Source organism: Anas acuta, chromosome 15 (assembly GCF_963932015.1).
Source record: "Anas acuta chromosome 15, bAnaAcu1.1, whole genome shotgun sequence".
Lineage (NCBI taxonomy): Eukaryota > Metazoa > Chordata > Aves > Anseriformes > Anatidae > Anas > Anas acuta.
In genome coordinates, this window is record NC_088993.1 from 15,095,835 (window position 1) to 15,119,280 (window position 23,446).

The 23,446-nt window shown below is 55.1% G+C and overlaps 1 long non-coding RNA gene across 1 annotated transcript; it reads right to left on the reverse strand.

Moving 5' to 3' along the window:
• Positions 1-6,349: 6,349 nt before the first annotated feature.
• On the reverse strand, positions 6,350-9,868 carry LOC137864832 (uncharacterized). Its single transcript, XR_011101640.1, has 2 exons — positions 9,685-9,868; positions 6,350-7,083 (listed from the first exon to the last, which is right to left on the reverse strand). It is a non-coding gene; the product is annotated as an uncharacterized lncRNA (long non-coding RNA).
• Positions 9,869-23,446: the final 13,578 nt, after the last annotated feature.

A 23,446-nucleotide genomic window follows, 5' to 3' on the forward strand; every position in this document is an offset into this window, starting at 1 on the left:
GCTTCTTTTTATTGCGGGCAGGGATTTTTTTTTTATTTTTTTTTTATTTAAGGTTGGTTGGAGTCCAAGTTTATTTCTTGGTGGTGAATATTATTTTAAGCTCTTTGGGAGGCTTTGGGTGTCTCCAGGTCACCCTGTCCCTACAAAAGTGAGGCCTTTTTGGAGAGGGTCGGAGCAAAGTCCTGCTCCAGCAGCCTCTTCCCCCAACGGTGGGCTCCCAACCCAGGCTGGCCCCCAGCCAGCAGGAGACACAAACCAGCCCCCGGCTGTAATATTTGCTGTGTTTTGCCTTCCCGGCACCATTTCTCCCTCTCTCCAACACCTCCAAGCTCCAGAACATCCCCGAGGCGAGGCCAGACCTTGCCGTCCTGCCCCAGCCTCACCCTATTGCTTGCACCAACCCCACAACGCTGACTTTTTACCAGCGCTTTGATATCCCTGGCTGGAAAACCCAAACCCCAGGGGATGCTCAGGGGGTCCGCAGCCCTCGGGGCCGGCTCGGAGGGTGACAAGCACCCCACACCACCAGAGGTGCCGGAGATGAGGCCAGGGGTCAGTATCTGGCGTGACCCCACAGCCAGATCCTGATCCCATAGCCTGATCCCCAGTGCCCTGGGGGGGTCCTTGCAGCCCCCTGTCCCCCAGGAGCCCCATCCCACCGCCCAGGAGCACCACGGCTGCGCGGGGAGGCGAGCGAGTCAGCGCAGAGCCATTAGGGCTAATTTAATCAAGACGGATGGGCCGGTTGGAGGGCTGCCGCCCATAAATCCCGCGCTTGCACTGCATTAGTGTCAGGGCTCCTGGAGGAAGAGGCTTTGGGGGGGGGGCAGCGGGGCCCGAGAAACATGCTAAGTCACCCGTCCTGCCCATGGCACGGGGTCACGGGGCAGTGGATGGGGCCGGGGGGCTCCCAAGAACAAGATGAAGAGGACCCGAGGACCCTGGATGCCAGATCCATCCCAGAGCCAGGCTGAGACTCCTCCAAATCACCCCGTGCCAGCGCACCGTGGGGCTGTGGGATGTCCCCAAAGTGAGGTGCTGCTCCTAGAAGGCCCTGGGTGCACAAAAGGAGTCTCCTACCCAAATTAAATGCAGCCATTAGCACGCTGTTAACGTGCTCTGGTGCTCCATGGGCAGCCCTGCGGTGCTCGGAGCTGGTCCCAGTGCAGGATGTGGCCCCAGATGGTGCAGGAGAACTGGGCCTTTTGCTCTGGGTTGGGATGGCAGAGCCATGGGACACGTCCTGCCCCAGGAACACTCAGCCAGGGGCTGTCATTAGCGCCCTGCCCCACGAGGAGCCAGGCACCAAACGAGCCGTTTCTCCCCCAAAACGTCCAGCGCAGGGAAGGAGACGTTGGCCTTGCTGCCAGCCAACAAACGGGGCTGCTTGCAGCCAGTGAAACTCTGCAGATTTTGCTAATAAAGGATTGCTCCGTCCAGCTGGATTTGTCCCCAGCTGCAACGCCGACGTTAGCAGCATCGTCACCGCATGCAAGCGCTGGCATCCCCCCGGGGGCTGGCCCCATGCCGCGGGCTCAGGCTCCCTGCAGACTCAGGCACTGGGGTCTCCCCCTCTCCATCCCCTCATCTGCCGTGGGGTCGTGCAGCTGGGATCACGCTGCAGCCCTCGGGAGGCTCCAATTTTACTCAGCCTCCTCTCACCCAGCAGAGCTCATTCCAGCAGGGTCCCTGCGGAGAGACCCAGGCCACATCGGTGGGACAAATGATCAAGGAGACCCTGCCCGCAGCTGGGGAGCAGGAAAAAAGCCAGTTTGGGAAAAAACAACCACACTCGGCACGCCACCACCCCGAGATCTGCCCTGGGACCGTGTCCCGCTGGGATCCTGCCCAGCAAATATAGGACGAAGCAGGAGGCAAGAAGCTTATCTGCTGCTATCGTGACCTGCCGTGTTTGGGGGGGAGGATTTGGGGCAGCAGCTGTGATTTCCCAGACCTCGTGCATAAGCCCAATGCTAGCTCGTGCCCTGGACCAGCAGGGATAAGCACAGCTTTGCCTCTCTGCCATGGGATGCTCCCAAAAGAGCTGCTCAGAGCAGTGGGGTGAAGCCCCCCGTCCCCTTGCATGCTCCCCGTGCTCCACCACCAGTGCTCAGCTTCCTTTCGCTTGCCCATGGGGCAGGTTATTTTAACACAGGGAAGAGGAAAGAGCTGTGATGACCGATGGATGCTCATCGCAAGGAGATGGGCACCCCAGGGGCAAGGCAGCCAAAAACCAACCCCCCAAAATAACCCCCAGGCGCTCTCTGCAGCCGATTCCTTACGTAAGCAGCCTCTGGGCAGCAGCTCGGGGACCACCAGCTGCTGCGAGGACAAAATCCACCCCGTCCCGGGCAGACGTCACCTAATCAGTACGTTGGCTTCCACCCAACACGGTCTTGGGGCACACAGTAAGTATTTTATGTAACCATCTCTGACCCGGGGGCAGAGCCAGCTCAGCCACAGCGATGTCCTGCGTGGAGGCACAAGGGACCGGGCAGCAACGCCACTGTCCCCATAGAACCCCACTCTTGTGGTCCCATGGTCCCCAAGAGGGCCATAGGACCTTTTGGGGACCCAACTCTGCTGCAGGAGAAACCCTGGTGTATGAAGAAATGCCATCCAGCCCCAATGGCTAGAAAGGAGAGAATAGAGGGGTCACGGTGACGAGCCACTTCCAAATCCCGGTTATTTGCCCTCCAGGAACTGATGGCTGGGTGAGCACCTCTCCAGAGCAAGCCCAAGAACAGTTTTCTGGCAGGAAAACCTTAGGCTCTGGCTGTGATGGAGACATCACACGGGGTCGTGAGACCTCTGCCAGCGCTCAGCTCTCCCCACCTGGGAAGTTTTGGATCCCGCTCTGCGCTCCCAGTTTTATTACAAAATAAAAACTCCCCACATGGGGCATTCGGGCTGTTCTTGAAACAAAATATTTTATTCCCAAAGTCAAAGTGAAGCACCGTGATCTCCTCATTTGTTCCACTCCCCCATTTCGCACATTTTCCCAACCCCACGTGAATTTGGGAACAGCACCAGGCCCACAGCACCGGTGCTGACTGCCCACAGCTGCCAGCAAACACCAAACCCAAGCTAAAGGGGCAGAGCAGCCCCACAAACCAAGGGCAGGGGGCTCATAAAGGGATGGAGGAAGGCTCTTCCCCTTTTCCCAGGACATCCACCCCTCCTGGAAGGATCAGGCCGTACCCTCCTGCACTGCATGGGTGGCACATGCATGGGGACAGCAAGAGTGCAAAGTGAGGAGCTCAGAGAGGAGGTGCAGTGCTTGGAGAGGTACAATCAAGCTCCGTGGGAGAAGAAAAAGAGCCGTGCCTCTGCTACAGCAGCCTGTGCCTTAAATTCAGCCCCGCTGGGCTGGTAATTTGGCTGCCAGCGGGTATATTGATGCACACACAAGAGGAGAAATGTCTGCGTGCTCCTCTCCAAGGACCACAGCCAGCACTCTGGGGCTGCCACTGCGCCAGCACTCCACACTTCTCAGCTAAGGTGCTTCACCAAAACTGGGCTTTTTCCCCCTCTTTTCCTCCATTCTGGATGTTGGATAACGAAAGAGAAAGCAGCAAAGGGTTCCCTAGACCCAGGTGCCCCGAGCATCCTTGCAAGAAGTGGCAGCTTCCTACAGTGCATCCCTCTCTCCCCCACGGTCAGGGAGCTGCCAGAGCAAAATCGTGGGTTTGTTTGTCAGGGAGCAAACTGTGCCTCTCCCTGGGGGTCTTCCACCTCTGCTCCATTAAAGAAAAGATGAAAAAAAAAAACATTTTAAAAAGCCAACACTTAACAAGACAGCTGCGGGGAGGCTACTTGACTGATTGAGTTTTTACCTGTCCCTTACAGGCAAGCTAAGGTACTTAACATAGAAATGAGGTTTAGTCACAGCAAGGCATTTGGGATTAGAGTTGGCTGGAGAAACTCTGATGGAACTACGTTCCTCCAAAATATGCACTCCTGTCAAAACTGAAATGCTTTGTGAGATTGAATAGGTTTAGCCAGAAGTTCATTTTCTACAGAAAACCGGGGAGCGGGCGCAGGAAAACGTTGAATGAGAAATTGTGCTTTTTCTTTGGAGCCAGGCTGTTGTGTCTGCTGGGTATTTGGAAGTTGTGCATTACCCTGGGAAGAACCTGTAGAATTTGTTTTCTCTGTAATGAAAAATTTACCCAAACTCAGCAATTCCCCGCTCCCTGCTGGCTGGCAAGCTGGTAGCCCTGAAGACATTTCTGTCTCCGCAGGAGGTGCTTGCTGTTGGACTCCAAGGCCAATGAAACTTGACAAAAGTGAGCTATCAAAACCCACCTGGAGCAAGCCTGGGGAGGCAAGGGCAGCCCAGCAGGACCCAAACAGAGAGCAAAATTGCAGAGGAGTGATGAACTTTGTGAAGGTAAGTCTGCAGCAGTGACCTGTGATTCCTCACCGCAGCTTTTTGGGAAGCATCAGCCCACTGGCAAGCAGCAGAAGTGATGGGGGAGCCCCTCAAAATAGAGGTGATAGGAAAGTGACTTTCCACCCACCCTGGATGACAGAGCCTGGGGTTCTGGGGAGCCTGTTGGCTTCTCTTCTCAAACATCTCCCCTGCCAAAATCCAACGTCATTCCCTCTGGGTAAACCTGCTACTCGAGCCCTGACAAACGCTCATGCTCCTGGATCTGATGGGTGAAACTTTAGGGTCAGGTCTTTGTCAGGAGCTGTGATCTCCACTCTGGTGGCAAAGAAAGGGATTTTGGGGTGCTGGATCTGCCAGCAGCCCCCTGCCTGCCCAGCTGGGTGCATCTTACACAATCATTAAATCATTTAGTGTGGAAAAGGCGCTCAAGATCATCAAAATCAGGGATGCAGGGCACATGGATGCCTAGAAACAGGGGTCAAAGCTGCCCTGCACTTACCTAGAGGATGCCAACAGCCTCCCTCACTCTGCCTCAGGAGGCAGCGGCTCCAAATCCCCCCAAAATCAGGTTTCCCACCAGACTGATATTTTAGCAGCCCTGCCCAAGAGAGACACTTGTCTGAGAGCAGGAACCACAGCCTGAGCCCCAAGACTGAGCCACACCACAAACTAAAGCCCAGTTTGCCACAAATGCCCTATTTAAACCGTGGGGGTCTACCAGCTACAGGAGCAGATTTTGGGGAAACCACCAGCAATTTGTGGCCCCAGGGGAGCGAATCTGAAATTATTCTCCAGCACCAAAAGGCGCTCGCTGCTGCTGCCGGAAACCAAGGAGGCTTTGTGCGAGCAGATCTGGGGCTGGGGTGTCCATGAGCTCTTGGACCGCTGTCCCTGTAACCCCAGCTGCACGCCCGGCCATCCAAACCAAACAGTGCTCCGGGTTGTGGGTGTTTTTTTTTTTCGGTTTTGTTCTCCCACCCCCCTCCTGCTTTGGGATGAGAAGACCTTTATAAATGACTTCCGCTTAATCTCATTGCCAAGCAGACATCGCTGCGCTCTGCCATTGCATCATGCTCTGAAGACAGTTTTCTGCCCGGGCTTAAAAGAACATTGTTTGTAGAACAGAGCGAACAACACGTGAAAAGGAGAGGAGGAAAAAAAAAAAAAAAAAGAGAGATCAGTGATGTTTGTTGGAAGAAAAACCCGTCCGTTTGTTCAGACGAGGATTCTCAGCACGTACAATCTCTGCTCAGAACAAAAGGAGTTGCTTGTTCCCTTCTGTGTTTGCAGGAAGAGTCCTGCAAATATTCAGGGGTGTTTGTGCTGCAGATGAGCTCGCCCACCTGAGCATCCCAGCACCCCAAAAATCACGGATGGGGGCCCAGCCCTCACCCAGCCCCACGGCTCCAGACCCTGAGCCTTTCCTTTCCTACTATCCAAAACGAAATAACCACGCCACTAAAATTCCTCTGGGCAGAAGTTGGGGAAGAAACACAGCCCCAAATGACCTTGCCGGTGCCCATCAAGATGTAGGTCAAATATTTGCCTTGCCGAGTCACTAATCCCCCACGTGCAGCCTTTCGATATTTGTATTGCTTCGTACTTCTTCCCCGCCGAACCAGCGGGGGGGTGGGGGGGAAGAAATAGCTGCCTGGATTGATGGGCTGGTAATTTCTGCCAAAATCCAGCCCTGGCTACAACCGCTCAGGATGAATGGTTGTAGCTGCAGGGAGGAGCAGGGGGGGAGCCGCTGCTTTGCCAGCTGCATTTCTGCTCGGATTCACGGCTTTTGCCACCTTCCCGAAACAGCTGCATCCCCCAGCTCCTGATCACAGCCACCCCGATGCGCGCAGACAGCATGCTGGGGTCCGAGCACACCCTTCAGACCTCCCCGCTCCCGTCAGCAGCCAGGAACTCGGAGCAAAGCGCTCGTTTTGTGGCGCAAAGCTCTCATTTTGTGGCGCAACGCTGAGCAAAGCGGCGCGAGCATCGCCGGGGCTCGGGCGCCTGCAATGCGGCCACCTCCGGGCTGCAGCACCTCGGCGGGGAGGGGAGCAGAGAATTGCATCGCTGCCCCCCCCCCCCCCGAGCCAGGGAATTTGTAGAGACGGGAGAGTAATTAGCCGTGATGAAATTTGGCTCGCACAGAAAAATACTACAGCGGGAGGCGAGGCTCCTGGGTCACGCAGGGACAGGCAGGAGGGAAGAGGGGGCCTCAAATCACCAGCTCCAGACCCCTGCCATCGCCGGCAACCGAGCCGCGTAATCCAATTCGGAAATCTATCATGGAAATCTTAAAATTAGCTCAATTTGCTGCCTTCCCCCCCTGCCACCGCCGGCTTCCTGCTCTGCAGCTGCCTCCTTCCGACAGCGCCGAGGATGCTCTGCTCCCGGCACGCCCACCCCTGGGTGGCTGTCCCCACGTTTTGGGACACGCAGAGGTCCCCACGTGGACGTGCACGGCCTCGGGGCTGGCTTCCCCCGGCTGGCTCGGTGACGGCATCTCCAGAGAGGAACGAAACCGGAGGAGAAACTGCGGCACGGAGAGCATCGCGTTGTCAGGCCAGAATTAAAAGGCCAATTACTTTATAATCTCCCGGGTACGGGGATGGTCTCGTTGGTTCAAACAGGGCTTAACGAGACACGGTCCTTGCCCAGAAAAGAGATGTTTCTGCCGACCAGATAGCCTATAATAAATTCAGATGAAGGCAGAGGTTGCGTCAGTGAAAACGAAGCGCAGGCTGCTTTCTGCCCTCCTATCTACCCCTGTAAATCCCAGCCAAAGGATTTTCTAGGTTTTGCGCACACATTCCTCTCCCCACTGCTTCCTTAAATAATGCTCCGTGCCCTTTTCCCAGCATAGGCTGGAGCAGTCACCCCAGGGGTGCAACAAGGAGCCAGCAGCCTCGGGGCTCTCCTGAGAAGAAGATCCCTGGGGATAGAAAAATAACGTTTGGATTTTTTTTTCCTCCTTTTTCTCCAGTTGTTAGGGAAGGATGTACCTTGGCTTTCTTGCAACGGTCTGATGGCTGGAGCAGTGTTTGGAGGAGCCTCGTTTCCAGCCTCACGTTTGCAAACAGGAAGAAAAACATTGATTTTTCTCCCCTTAGGCTGATTCATGGAAAGCTGCTCTTTGGGCACCTGATAGCAGGGGATGCGCTGGGTGCAGGAGGATGGAAGAGGCTGTGCCTGCCGGGGTGCACGGCTTGTACCCCCACCTCTACACCTGGCTGCTGCAATAAGGAGCACAGAGCAGGTTTCGGCAGGGCACACAGCCCTGTTCAGCACACCAAGGCTCACCTCTGCCTCCCGAGGATGGTTATCACTTCGGAGAGTTAGTCATCCCGACCCAAAGCCATTAGTTACAAAACAGGGAAGAGGGCTTAAATGCTTGAACATGTTAGCTCAGCCCTTCAGGGAACTCCTGATGTGCCAGAGCATCTAATCTCTGCAAATCACTTTTCTTCTGCCATGCTCTGGGTTTTCCTTTTTAATCAACTTAATCTTTATTCATGAGGTGTGTTGCTGCATTACAGAAGCACCCGGATCCTAAGCATCAGGCTCGGGGAAGAGAAATTAAGGAAAACTTGGTGCTTGTTCCAGCCGGGGCTTAAGGTCTTGAGCCATTTATCTGGGCGAGTGGGAGGCCCCAGCACTCCCCCAATTCCCATCAGGGATGGGTACAGGGGAAAGAGGAGGTGGGAAAGGGCCCAAGGGTGCAGGGGCTGAGCGATGCACCCCGAGGCTGGCGTGCTTTGATCAGCACATCTCCCTGCTATATTTAATCAGCCAGGTCCACGCTCACCTCACCTTGCCAGCGGAGCCTTTTTTTTAAAAAAAAAAAAAAAAAATCTTTGAAATAAAAATAATGAATTAAAAGGATCAAAGAATTGAGTGACAGCAATGAGAATAGAGAATAAAGGAAGTGCTAATAAGATTGAGGGGAGAAGTGGGGCAGAAGGCAGCCTCTGCTCCCAGAGAGAGCAAAGAGCAAGGGCACCAGGACCTGCCCTGCATGGACTCAGCCCGTTCCCCTTGTTCATCCACACCCACAAGGGATTTTCGTGAACCTGCTCCAAGAAGGGACCTAGGCAAAGGCAGGATGGAACGTGGTTTGGCACCCCGGTGTGCTGGGAAATGTCAGTGCTTCTGTTCTGGGAAGACTGCTTCCAGGAAGGCATAAGTGGAAATTGATGCTAAAGGCCGTCATTTAGGGGTTCCCAAGAGGGGCTGCCAGAGCATGACCCCATTTCTGGGAGCCAGCCCCGCAGCACCCCAGGTTCCCCCGTGCAAACAGTGCTGCTCAGCAGCCCACATCCTCCCAGCATCAGCTTCCCCCTCCCAGCCATCATCCAGAGGTACTAATGGGATTGTAATTCTGCTAATGAGCTGTAATTAATTCATTAGCCTGTTAGCACAGGAGTTTTACATTTTTGGCAAACACATCTTGTAGCTAGGGGGGAGGCTCTTCCCCAGCAGGATTGGGCACTACTGGTGGCAGGGGACAAGCCCCATCCCTGCACCCAGCACACACCTCTCTGCTGGCCCCACTGGGCACCAGTTTTACCGTAGGGACAGGACCCTGGAAAAGCCACAGATGTTCCCTGGATTGCAGACAGCATCACAAACCTTAATTCCGAGGCTTCAGACATCTCCATCAGCCCCCTCGGGAACATCAATCCCTTCTAGCAAATTTAACAAGGAAAACACAGCGCAGGCAGGGAGCAAGAGATGCCGGGACGCTGCTCGGTCCCTGCAGAGCAGGAACAAGCTGGAGGAAATTCCCCAAAGCACCGAGGAGGCAGCCAAAGCAGGCTGGGGGCCAAGCAGCGTCTGAGCTGCAGCGAGCAGCCCTGCGATGCTCAGAGCTGTGCTGCTGCCTCCTGCATGCCCCCAGAGCCTGAGCCCAGCCCAGCTTCTCCATTACCACGGTGGTTAATAATTGAAGTGCCGGTGTAGAGGCATTAAAGTTTCAGGGCTGACACGTTTGTAGTGAAGCAGAAGGATCAGAGACGGGTGCTGCTAATTAACCCAGCTCAGCGCAGGCAGCACTGTGCGGGTCCCTGCCCGCCTGACCCCACAGACAAACCCTTTCCTCCCCACAAACCCTGCCTTCTCAGAGCCCCTCAGACCTGCTTTCCAAAAGCACCCATCCCACACCAAAAGGGATTTTTGTCTCAATATCAGGGATCTGGATAAAACAGGAGGATTTCTCCCCAGGGAGAGTGGTTTTCCATAGGGCACGTGGCTTTGCACAGAGCCAGCCCCGAATAAAGGTTACAAGCTACCTTTGCTGGACTTGGAGGCCGAACAGGAGGGCTCTGCTGCAGGAGCAGATGGAGCCGTTGTGCCTGGGAGCCAGCCCAGCCCCGCTGCGGTGACAGACTGTCCCACGCCACCTCCTCCGCAGCCCCCGAGGGGCACAACTCACCCCCAAAAGGAGCCACAGGCCAGCTCTGCCCCTCACAGTCCTCCCCCAGCACCCTTCTCACCCCCCTTGTTCCTCCTCTTTATAAGCCACCAGCCCAAGAGGCTGGGGAGCAGGGTGCTTCTGCTCTCATTAGTCCCAGCTGGGCAGAGCTCACCATCTTCCCACCAGTGCTCTCAGCAATTAAGCTAATTGCATCCCCCCTGGGTAGCCGATGCTGCTTCCCTGATGGCGCAGGCTTTGGGTTTCTTTGCACTTTAGGGGATGGGAGGTTGTTGCGTGCAGGGTGGGATCCCCTGGATAAAAAAAAAATAAAAATAATAAATAAAAATAAAAATAAAAATAAAAATAAAAATAAAAATAAAAATAAAAATAAAAATAAAAATAAAAATTTTAGACCCATTATTGCTCTTGGCTCCACGGAGCACCCTTGCAGCTTGAACCCTCCTAAGCCCTGCACTGAAATCCCATGGAAAACTTGGGATTTTCAGCACTACCATTTGAATTCCCCCTTTTTTTTGGCTGCATCCCTGGGGGAAATGGAGCGCCGAGGGGAGGCGGGCGGCGGGGCTGTCTGAGCAGAGCCCTGTGCTGCGCTCAGGTTTTGGAGCACGGCGGCTTGGCGATTAATCTTCCCCCCGACACCGCCTGGGCCGAGGCGCAAGGGAGCATTACCTTGATTAAAAGGGAGGCGTTAACGAAGCCTGCTGGCCCCAGGGTCGCAGCCAGCTCCCCGAATTGCAGGGAGCCCACCAGGTGCCCAGGACACCGCTGAGCACCGCGGGCGGCCGCTACCCAACCCTCCTGGGCACCGTCCCTCCTTGCTGGGCAGCCAGCGGATGCTTCCCTCATTAATTTCTTGCTCCTTGGAGGCTGCTCCTGCCCTTTCAAAGCATCAGACACCGCAGGCACAAAGGAAGCTTTTCCCCATGGAGTGCCACCAGCCGGGTGCCTGGCCTGGGAGCACACCAGCACCCCTGGGTGCAGCGCTGGAGCTGAGCTAACGATGCCACCGTCACCTCTACTTCCAGCCCAGGTGCTTGTCCCACTTCCCAGCCTTGTTTCACCACTTTCATCTCACAAAATAATATATATTTTTGGAGAAGCTTCTTCCATGGCAATATTATTAATGTGGCTTTCTGGCCGTGCATTTGGGCTGTTCCTTGCCGCCTCCCCTGAGGACCGTTCCCAAGTCCCTCTCCCCCCTTGTGTTGTCCCTGCACCTGTTCTTGTTTGCTCAATACCAGATATTTTATTACCTCCCTGGAAAGTTACTGGGGACATTTCCTAGCACAGCAAACACTCGGAGCCGCGTGCTGCTCCTGGGGTCACGCCGAGTCCAGGGAGGCTGCAGCCACCCTTGCCCCACACAATTTTGGGAGCCCAGGGGGCATCCTGGACCCATATCCCCCCCTGCTGCCCCCGTTCCTGGTGCTGGGTGTCAGGATGACAAAGCCAAGCAGGCGCAGCACCCAGCAGCTCCCTTAATTAATGGCATTGCGAGCACTTCCCTGCCGGGCCATGAATAAAACATCCCTTCTCAGGACCCAAACTTTGAAAAATCTTGTCTTTTTTTTTTTTTCTGTTAATTATATTTGACGGGATGCTGTGCTTTTATTATTTTCTCCTGATAAATCGGGGGGTGAAAGCTGGTTTGGGGCCCCAGTTTCCTGGAGGGATGGTGTAACCACGAGGGAGGCTCCCCCCAGCCCATTCCCACCCCTGGGAACGCAGCCACCCCTGCGGTGTCACAGCCCATGAGCCTGTCCACCCGGATTTGCTCCATCCATCATACTTTTTGGCGTTTCTGCATCCTTCATCACCTAAGATCCGGAACCCGGCGTCTCCAGACCCCTTCCAACTCGCAAACATTTGTCCCAGACCCCCTCAATCTGCAGAGGGAGGGAGAAGGAAGGGGATAACAGAAGCCAAGCAGCTCTAGACCCTCGGGATGAGCTCCTGGCCCACAGGCTGCCCCCACCCAGCAGCTTCTGCTGGGCAAGCAGTTCCCACTGCCGCTTGGCTTGGGGAACCAAAGCAATTTCTAAGCAGAAGAGAGCCGCTGCCTGCACGCATCCAAGTCTCGGAGCATCTCCCTCTATGGAGAAAGGTGAAATTCCACCCACAGCTCCCCTGGCTCTGATCCAGAGGAGCTGCATTAGCAGAGCTTTGCCAGGCCGGGATCAGCCCCAAATCCAAGCCCTGCCGTTGCACAAGCAAGAGTCTCAGCCACCCGAAATGCATCTGCCTGGCCACGCCGGGTGCTAACCAGCAAGGGAGGATGGATGCTGCCCCACCATGAGCAACACGGCACGGTGCTTTTATGGATGGAAATGACCAGGACTTGGTTTTCCCAGTGTTTTTGTGGGCTGTGGTTCCTTGGGCTCTGTCGGGCACTGTGGGCAGCGTAGCCCTGGCCGAGGGTTCGGCTGCCCCTGCACCTGCAGCCTCTACTGGAGACGCAGGTTTGGGGGGAGATAACAATTTCCTGCCTGAGCAACAAGCGCTTTACTTCTCGCTGCTTCTTCTGCCAGGCAATTTTCTCTCTCTGCTGAAAGCCCTGGGCTCCGTCCAGCTCCGCCGTCCAGCCTCCAGCGCAGCGCAGGGCTGCAGCCAGCAGTCAGCACATCAGATGGGCGCGCACAGGCTCACCCTGAGCAGCACCTCTCCATCACTTCTGCCTGCCTGAAGGTCCTAAAATGCTCAGCTCCCAGCGAGGCCCATGCTGTGACCCTAAGAGCTGGAGCATAAGTGCTACAAGTGCTTTCCCAGGCAAGAACTGGCACCTTTGCTGCGAGGAAATGCGGTTGCATCCACTCACACGAGCTGAGGATGCTTCACTTGGTTTTTAAGAGGGTGGCCTGCAGGGCAAAAGGATCTGCTAGCAGCTTTGTCACTGCAGTGCAAGCATGGAGCTAATAAAGGAGATGCTCTCTGCCAAGGTGGAGAGGAGCTAAGGAGAGGAAAATGAATGAGTAATCTAAGCACAGCCACTAAAAATCCCCCGGTGCTCTTCAATAAAGCAGAGATTAGGAGGAGGATTTTCAGCCCCGCTGCAGGCTGGGGCTCGGCTCTGCCACAGAGGTTTTGCACGGGGCTGAACAGCTTCATCGCGTCGTGGTTGCCCATCTGGGAAGTGGAGACCTCCTTGATTCCCCGTTAAAAGCTTGATTTGGTGCTGGCTGTGCAGCACTCCAAGATCTCCAGGAGAGGGGAGAAGCTGCAGGAAGGCAAAGCATGGCACGGCCGGGTGGTGGGGAACAGCAGGTACGAGCTGTGCTCATTTCCACGAGCAAAGTCTTCCCTCAGATGCATTCATCAGCCCCAGCTAATTGCTCACTTGCTGTCACCGGGATCTGGGTGCTGCAGAACAGCCTCGGCCACCCCAAAATGGCTTTGGGAGGCTCCTGGTGCCTGTAACCCCACACTGACCACCACCAAAAGCAGCTTCATGCCCATGTGCTGACCGATTCCCTGCTGAGCAGGGTTTATAAAGGTGGCAGAGTCGAGACCTTGAGGTACAGAGCATGGAAGAGATGAGGCTGTGCAAGACCGGACTGCACGATGGCCAGGGTCTCACCTCCAGAGATGCCACCACCTGCCTGCATGCCCAAAACACCTCCCTTCATCTCCTGGGATGGACACAGCCTTCCCACAAGGGTGCCGGGAGGCAGAAGCCTTCCCCAGACCACCAGGCACATCCTCAGGACAAATAACGAAGAGGAATTTTCACGGGCCAACAGAAAAGGAACCGAAGCAATCCCAGTGGGAGCATATTTTTGTAAGCCAGGGCTGTAAGAGAAAGGGCAGGAAACCTGACACATCACAAATCACTCTCCTGCCACTCGCTGCAGCCTCGAAATGCTCTGTTCAAAATAAGAAAATGATAAAGCTGCCGGCAGCAAAGCAGAACCAAGGCCAGGGCCGAGGGCAGCTCAGGTTCGGGGCTGGCTTCCAGGTGGATGGAAAAGTCTCTGAGGTTTGCAGCTGATAAGCTCTGGTGTGATTTATCAGCACAGAGCTGCTCAGCTCCGTGGCGTTCGTCACCCTCAGCAGCACACGTGGCAGGGGAGACGATGCCATGGGGGGGCTCGGCCGGACCTGCAGCAGGGAGCAGGGAGGGGGAATCAGCTCAGACACAGCCCCCTGCAGCCCAAGGCTGAGCCCAGAGCCGTGCAAAACCTCAGCTAACAGTGATCTGGCTGAAAAATGAGGGCAAAGGGGAGCTCTGCAAGTTCAGTGCAAAGCAAACAAATAATTAAAGTGTGGGGGAGGCAAAAAAAAATCAAAGGTGTTGAAGCATCTCAGTGCTTCCAAAAGAAGCACTCGGGGGTTTAATCAGGAAGCACAGACACCTGTTTGCTTCGACATTCTCCAGGTGAGACCTCTGGCAGCGTTTACCCTTCCATTATCAAACCTGGCTGCTCTGATCGTGGAGGCACAAAACCCTGGGGAAGAGCAGGAACCTCCCCGCTTCCCCAGCTCCAGCGGGGTTTCCACCACCCCCAGGCCCATTTTCCCAAATCAGAGCCAAACCCTTGGACATCCTTGGCCCCAGGCAGGGGTTGGGAGATCCTGGAGTGCCAGGTGCCCCCTGGGCATGGGGTGAGCCCCCAGCGGGGCTGGGCAAGGTGTCCCCACCCCAGCACCCCACCGCGCAGCACGCACCAGCTTGTTCAAATAAATCCCCATCTGTGCGCTTTATTTACAGGAGGATGTTTGCTCTGCTGCAGAAGCTGATTTGGCCATGAAAGTTTAAACAGGATGGAGAAGGGCCACGGAGCTGGGGGTGTCCTGGAGACGGGACACGGCCCGGATCCCTGCAGCAGTGCCCCTCCACCCGGGCTCCCCGACACCGCCAGCACCTCGGTGGCGTTGACGCAGAGGTTGGGATCCGCAGAGAGCCACCAGCCCCGGGACAACCTGCCCTGCAGGTTAGAGGAGATGCAAAGTGGCTTGCCCACACACGGAGCAAAAATCCCTGCTGGCCACTGAAAGCCCAGGGCGCCCCGTCACAGATAACCCCACGCGCTGTGAACAGCCCCGGGAAGGGGCATGGCAAAGCCGCTCGCAGCCTGGGGAAGGAGGAGCGGAGCAAGGGAAACCTTTTGTAAAAATGTTTCCCCCCAAAGCAGGTGTCTTGTTGGCCAGCCAGGAATAAAATCCCTGCTTTCCATGTTGCTGCACCCCAAGGTAGACCAGAAAACCACCCCGAGTCCCTACAGACACCAGGACAACCCCCAGGCCACCACATCCATGCCTCCTTCCCCTCCAGAGGCAGATGAGGAGCCCAGCCCTGGAGAAAATTTTCCTCCCAGCCCTTCCAAGTCCCATCAGGATGCTCCAGGCTGGTGACCACCCCTTTGCACATCCAAATGCCCCCTCCTGGCAGGCAGGGAGCTCACCCATCCCACCTGGACTCACCCACATGGACTCACGCTCATTCAGCTCCGTCTTTCCTTCCACGGACAGCTCCTGGAGACGAGGAGCTGGTGGAGAAAAATCTCAAAGGTCTCACCTCTCGGAGCCAGCCCTCGCCGTCCTCCGACACCGCTCCTCCCGAGGAGCCGGGTGGTGCAAGCAGCTTGCCCGTGGATGGATCGAGAGCGGGGAAAGGGCTGGGGAAGTGGGAAAACCTGCACTCGAGCCAGCAGCGCTCGCCCGACCGCTGGTTAGTGGCCTCACAGGAAACACCTCGCCGTGCTCACCCAGACAGACGTGTTCCCAGCAAGGCTGGTGGTGGCCAGGAGCAGACGGAGGCCCTCACAGCCAGGTGATGGAGGCAACCGATGAGTTTTGGGGTGCCAGCACCCACATGGTGCGCCCTGCAGCTCCCCAAAGAGCCTGGGGTGCAGCACAAGGCTCCCCTCTCTGGTTAGGAGAAGGTTACTCAGGCTAAAGACACGTCCGTGCGTGTGTGTGTGTGTCATAAAACCAGACTCTGCTTCCTCCTGCCGCCACCCTCACCGCTGAGCCGGGCGGTATGGCCGGTGCTCGCCACAGGGCTTCAGCCACGCTGCTGGCAGTGCCAGGAGCTCCTTCCCTGCCACAGCAGAGCCTCCAGCACCCAGCCTCGTGATGAGGAACATGTCGTCCTTTCCCCTCTGCCACAACAGGGAGCAAAGCAGTGCTGGGAAACGCTGGTTTCGCAAGGAGCTCTGACAGGAGAAGCCAAACCCTAGCTGGGAGATCCGCAGCTCAAACCGAGCCAGGAAGCGTTTCTTGCCAGCCACGAGTGAAAAAAGGGAAAGAGGAGGACCAGGACCAGGTGAGGCCGGGCTCGAAGCACCATCTGCCGCCTGTCTTTGCAGGACGCCAGCCAGATCGCGGCCTACAAGCGGAGTCCTCTCGCCCGCACGGACACGGCACTGTCTGACGAATTCAAGGGGCTAAAACGCTCCTGGGGAGCCGTGGGTCGGCCTGGAGCACTGCTATGGACTGGAGGTCTGTGAGTCGTGGGCTGCAGCTCGGAGGTGACTGCTGAGCATCGCTGTTATCAAAAGATGAGATGCTGAAGAGGCAGGAGGGCCCTGTGCTCCTGTCCTGGATTCCCAACCTGGATCACTGCCTCAGATGGGTTCCCGGTGTGCTGGATGTGTCCCCTTCATCCCGGTACCACATTGCACCCAGCAGCTGGTCTCAGTGCTAAATCCAACATCACTACTCGCCTAAATATTGCATTCCCCAAGGCTCTCTCCCCATGGGTACCACCTGAAAACAAACGCCATGAAGGAACAAACAGATCCTGCAGAGGGACTTCTAACAGGATTTTTCTGTCATTCAAGAGGCACCAAGGCTGACACAGAAACACTTGCATGGATCCTTCCTTCCACCTTAAAGACTCAATTTCCCCAGCTTTGCCAGCAAAACCCCACCGCAGTGGCCCAGGACCTTCCTCCCCACCTCATCCTCCAGCCTCCTCCTCACCCTCGTGTGGAGGCATTTGGGCTGTGCTGTGTCCAACCCTTGTTTTGAGGCATTTGGGCTGAAAGGAGCAGCTGCGAGCACAGCACGCAGCGCTGCGAGGCCAGGAGCAAGGCTTGCCAAGAGGTTTGAGGCAAAAAGGCCGGCGAGGAGTGGCTGGCCTTTGCAGGCTGCTTTGCTTCATGCCTCCCTTCCGACCGCGCGGTGCCCTCAGCCAAATGTTTGTAAAGGTTCATCCGCACACTGATTATACCCCATTTGCCTTCAAAGCTGGACTGAGATCTCTCTCCTCACCAAGAGGCAGTAGCTGCTGTCACACAGCCACCTTCAAAGGTTGTGCACGGCCCTGCTGAGCATCACTTGGCTGCAGGAACTGGTCAGAGGGAAGTGGCTGATGCCTTCAAAGTGGAGCACGGGTGGATAAGTGGGGGGGGAGATGGAGATTTTAGCTCCTACCGGGTAATTATCACCTGCAGAAAGCTGGTGGGGGGGAATTATCAACTAGAATAAAACCAATCTCCCTCCCAGATCCACAGTCTCGGGGTTTGGTTGGGCTCCAATGCTCAGCATCTGAAGGGGATGGAGAGGTCTCACGACACCTTCGCCAAGGGTCTGCTCCCCTTTTGTCCGGTGGCGTGGCAGCGGGAGGCTGCTGCCAAAAGAACTGCTTCGTTCAGGAGAGACGAGAAGTGACTTAATTACAGTAAGTCCCTTCCCAGCAAAACTGCCAGGTGCTAAAAGACTTTTTAATTTAGCAGAGAAAGGCAGATCACCGCCAAGCATCTGGAAGCCGAACCCAGAGAAAAATCCAATTAAAAATCAAGCGGTGCTGCAAGGTGATGGATTATTCATTTCGGGATGTCTCGAAACCAAGGCAAGGGGGAAGCTACTGGATGCTTCCAGCACCGTACCTGCTGGCGAGCAGCATTTCTCCCCAGCTCCTGGGCACGTGCTGACTTCGTGGCAGAGGCGAGGCCAGAGCTTGGCCGAACACAAGGTTCCCGTGCATGTGATGGAGGACGAGCCCTGAGCCCTGAGCCCTGCTCGGTAAATCGCTCTGCTTCGTGCTCGGAGGCATTAATAACCCAGAACTAGCAGCCAACGCCATGGAAACCAACTGGTAGTCGGTGACAAGTTCTCCTGTTGCTATAGGAACCGGGCCCAAACAAATAAAAATTACCTATAATTTTTTTTTTTTTTCCTCCCCAAAGTTCTCCCACATTGCATTTCCATAGCAACTAATTAGCTCATTAGTGATCTGAACCACACCAGTGGATGGGCAGAAGGGCCCCGCTGCCCGGCCCGGCTCCGTCCCCTCTCGGCCCCTCGGTGGCAGCTCCAAGGGCAGTGACACCTCCAGCACAAAGACACCTCTCTACACTACACTCTGGTTTCTCAGCCTCGTCCTTTCCTTCCCAGGCTGCCCACGTTTCCTCCAGCCTTGTTGCCAGTCTGCTTGAAGGCCTCTGGCTTGGCAGAGCTCTCTCCTCCATCCTTCTGGCCACGGCATTCAGAGCTCCTGGTTTTTTGCTGCCTCCTGCACCAGGCTAGAATATTTCATCTGCAGGGCCCATGCAGGAGGCTCTCGCTTCTCTTTTATGTTCCTTTCTTATAAGCACGTCCCTCCCTCTGGCAGCTCAGTGGCATGGGGCTCCTCCAGCTCCAAGCCCCTCTGGAGCATTGCTCAGACACTTCCACCCACGTCCCACCATATGGGGACCTGGGGAATCCACTGCTCATCCCCACCAGGCCAAACCAGCACCAACACTCAGGTCTGGAACCCTCTGATGCCTTGTTGGAAGTAGCAATGGGTGGCCAAGAAAAGCCGGTGGCTTTGCAGGTTGAGAAGGAGGCATCAGATCCCCTCCCTCGATCGCAAGCCATCCTGGGTGCAGCAGGATCCTCCCTGAGGCCGTTCTGCTGGCTCAGAGCTGGATCCTGCCACTGGGAATGGCTGAAGCCAGAGCAATCAGGTGTTAAAAATTGACCAGGAAAAAGAAATGGTTAGGAAAAAAAAAAAAAAAAAAAAAAGAGCAAAGTGGCAGAATTGCTGTTGACAAGTGTTGGTGTAATTAACACAAGCAAGCACATTCAAGGAGATTAGATGTATTAAACCACAGTAGCAAACCCACAGAGAAGAGATGGCACCCTCAATTAGTGTCAGAAACTGGAAAACAGAGAGCAGGCTGGATTGCCTTCATGGTGGTGGAAATCCGCCGCAACCTGAAATCCCGACTGCAGCCACACGGAAACCCAGGGCTTCTTGTTTTGCTGTCTGTGATTCCCGTATTTTGGCAATTCTCAAGGAGTAAGTTATGAAAATAAGATATAAAAGGAAAAAGGAAACAATCAGCAATAAAAGGAAAAAAGTGACTGAAAGCTTTTGAAACTAGCAATCCTAAATCTCAGTCCAGGGCCTGAAATACAAAATGAGATTAAAAGAAAAAAAATAAAATGAAAATAAAAAAGAGGTCAGATGAATTCAAGAGAGAAGAGCATTCCCCCAGCCCTTCAGACAGACAGACCTTCTCCTCGGCACCGCAGATCCCCGCTGAGCTACAGGAGGGGAGCAAATGCCTCAGGGCCGCTGAGCCCTGCAGAAGCAGAGCTCTTTTCTCCCATTCCCTTTGTATTTTGCTATTCCTCTGTTCCTTGGAGTCTCCGTTATTCACAGAGAGAATAGCTGAGTATTCCTCACTCAGGAGCTGCATCTCCTGCCCCCCCTGGGAACCACACAAAGCCGCCACGTATCAGCACGACGATTAGCAAACTGCTCCCAAGGAGAACATAAATAGGAGTCCTTTGGGACCAGCTGGATGCTCAGGGGCTGGGTGCTTGGTTAAAGTCCTTTCCTGAGACTTCAGGTAGAGTCGACTGCGTTGAACGTTCCTCCCAAGCCCCTCACATGAAATGTTGATAAGGATGAGTCAGTGGAAACAAGAGATCTGAGTGCTGGTTTCATCAAAGGCAAAAAAAAAAATCACCCAAATTTTTGTGGGTTGGGTATCACCAGCTGGGAAGGAATCTGCTGCGGAGACCACTGATGCTGCCTGGAAGCCTGCCCACCTGCACATCCTCAGCTCGCCACTTTTTGGTCCAGAAGCCTGGGTCAGGGTGGAGGGGTATTGATTTTCCCCCAACCTGAGGAGTGCCACAGTGCTGGGGCTGCTCCCGTCAGCCTTCAGCAAGATGGAGCCACATCGGGGTTTTGCAAATCGGCCCTTTTTTGGCCAAAGCCAGCCCAGCCCACTTAGTTAAGTTCCTGTTGAGACATGCACTAAATTTGGCCAGCCCCAAAAGATGGAGCCAGGTTCCCATGTAGCTTCTCCAGTGTCTTGTAGGGACCAAGCAGCACCCGCACGGGTGTGTGAGCCCCCAGCCCCATCTCTGTGCCACCCCTGGGAATCTGCTGATCATCATCAGACATGATCAAAGCAGCAACTCAATCAAATTAGCTTTGATTGGATCGAAAGGCAAGGGTTTCGAGGACACAGGCACGTAGACCTGAGCAGGACACTGCTCCCCAAGACAACGGGCTGAGCTCCGTGGCGTGGTCACCTACAGGTGATGGAAATGGGTGAACGCCTGCCCTTGGGGCCAGGCATCGCTGGCAGCTCACGCACCCCCCTTCTGCAGGGTCCCAGGTAGGGTAACATGAGCCCAGCCTTCCCTGAGATGCTTTTAATTCTTTCTCATCTTCTGAAATCAAATCAAAATCCGAAGGAGAAACTTTGTCATCCGAGAAACGGTAAGGAAAAAAAAAAAACAAACATGCCTGGAGATGAAAGAGAATTGTAGATGGGTGTTTCATCTCCTGCTCTTGTAACGAACGTGAAAACAAAAAAGAAACAAACAAACCAAAAATCCCAGACACTGTTAATGAGCTTTGCATTTCAATGTGGCACCCATGTCGCCGCCGCTCCGCCACGCTCCCGTGGACCCGCTCGCACTGGGCACGGGCAGCAGGGCAGAGCAAATTATATCAGGTTAAATATCACCAGCACTTACTAAACCAAACATGTGGCTTGAGAAGTCAAGAAAAAGTTTGTTAAATATTTTAGTACATCTGGTCTCCTCTTCCCCGCCCGTATACGGACTTATAAGATGCTTTGCATATTTATTTTAGCGTGCACTAGATTTATTTAAAAATAGCATCACCAGCACTGGAAACAGCCCACTTGCTTTTCATCTAGATCTTTGCATTGAATCAATGAATCCAAAATTAAACAAGGTTAGGTGAACCAAATCTATACAAGGACCTATTTGCTGATCAATACGGGAATGGATGCCTGGGACCTCTTTTCTGCATGAAATATGAGGACGCGTGAGAGAGAGATTGCTTTTGTTATTATATTAAAAAATTGGATTTAATCTCCCCACATAAAAAAATTATTTGTCAGAGAGATGCTGTCCTAAATAATTGATGCTGGTTGCATAGTACCCAGAAGAGAGAAGACTCCCTTCTTCCATTCCTAATGAGAGGGAACAAGACCTCAGATATTTTTCGTCGGTGCACGGAGCTGAAACTCCACCTGGCTTCGGGAGTTTGGCTCCCCCCAGCACAGCAAAAAACGTGCAGCACATGAGGGAAAAGGAGCTTCAGACACATCTGGAGGCCAAATTCAGACCTGTAAAGGTCACCTGGCTTTGGCCTTGAGGTTCAAGGGGTGATGGTGGTGGCCAGGGAGCCAGAGAGGGAAGGAGGGTCTCCTGGAGAAGCCACCTCGATGCACCCACAATGGTCTGGGAACAGATGATCTGCCTTTCAGCCCATCGTGAGGACAGCATTTGGGGTTTGCTTTGGGAACAGCAATGCACTCAGCCAGGTGCCTTTCTCCCAAGTGTGCCACCAGGATTGATCCCTCAAGCGCTGAACCTGCTCTGCCCTGAATACATCTGCATATCAGACGCTTCCATGAATGAAAAATGCATGCAGCGGTAAATTGGAGGTGAAATAATACATCTGTTGTCAGCACTTTTTTTTTTTTTTTTCCACGGATTTCATTAAAAAAGACGTATCGCCTGATGAAGTTAATGCCACCAGCTCACTAATTGTCCCCAAGGTGTCCCAGTTGCTCCGATGACAGATGGCTGCAGCAGCACCGGCCCTGGGCAGGAGGGGAGCAGTGAAGTCACCTCCCGAGGCTGTGCCCCCCTTTTGAGGGCTGGGGACGGTGGGTGGCAGGGCTGTTCCAGCCCCCTGTGAGGTGCCAGGGCTGGATTGGGATCCCGCAGTACTGCAGCTGGCTTCCTCTGAATGAGCAAGTGGGAGCATCAACGAAAGGAGGAACAAGAAAGCTGACCCCGTCCAGACACATCACGGAGCCCCGGTGATATTCTGAGCTCAGGGGACACTCCCAGCCCCAGTTTCCATTTTCATCTTCATCCACCGGCATCCTTCAGCCCTCCTCCAGGCCAGGAGCTCTGCAGACCCTCAGTGACAGTTTTGGGGGGCAGATGACCCGCAGAGACAGTTTTGGGGTGATTTCAGCTCCTGCTGGTGAAATGAGGGCAATCCTCACAGCCATTTCCACTCAGCACCACCTCCACAGGGCGTCTCATCTCTCCTTGGGGGTCCTGCACCCACCTGGAGCCTGCATCCCTCGGGGGGACGGAGGAGCCAAGCAGGACAGTGATGTTCCCTGCCTCCCCGCAGGGTCCCCGTGCTGTCCCCTGTCCTGTCCCCGCAGGGCCAGCAGCCGGGTGAGCCGCTCACGGCGCACACGAGCACGCAGCAAAGAGGCAACAGCTGCTCCCCGCTGGCCCAGATTGGGATTTTAATTAAGGACAAGATTTGGGGGAATAAAGGGGAAGATCATTCCGAAAGCTTTAATTAAAGGAACGCAGGGCGAGGCAGGAGGATGGGAAAGGGCGCATCCTGCTGCCAGCTGGGCTCGGGGAGCACAGACACTCACTAAGATGCTCGGTGCCAAGGGGAGCGAGCACTGGACATTGCCCCTTGCCTGTCCCCAAATTGGGTCCGGGCTCCTCCAGTGCACGCAGAGGAGGCTCGGTGGGCTCCAGGCATTGTAGGGTGGTGCGATCTGAATAAGAAGAGCTCCTATTACTGCCTTTTTTAAGCCATCTTCCTTTTTCCTGGCACGTTTTCCATCGCACAGTCGCAGCGTGGGGTCCCCCCGGCTCATTCATCAGCTGCTCGTCACCGAGGCCGTGTGGGATGCTCTGCAGGGCGTTTGCAGAGGGTCAGCATGACCCAGGGAACTCCAAGAGATCGCCTCGCTCCTCCACGCACTGCACGCAATGCACGTTTTGGGGCGGCTTCAGACCCAAGCTAGAGCTTTTTGCCTCAAAACCCTGCACCGTAGGCGAGCATTTCTGAAATCCTGGCTTCCAGAAGGAGCACGCCGCTCTGGAAATGACCCCAGGGTCCCTGAGCTGATATCGAGGTAACTGTTTTGGTTCATCAGTGTTCCCATCTTCCTCACCCCGAGCAGCTCCAAGATGCAAATCAAGTGCAAAAGCCACCCCGGCTCGCCCGGCTCCTCCGCAGCCCTCTTCCCACGTGCCTGCAGCGTCTGGAAATCAGCCGCCTGCTCCAGCACCCTCGGTATTTTGGGAAAGGTTAACGCAGCCTGCGACGGCCCAGGGCCACCACGCGTGGGGCTGGGGAGCCTCCTGGCAAAGCTGCAGCAGCCCCGGGGCTCCCACGCGGGAGGTGACCCCCGTGGGGACCCCAG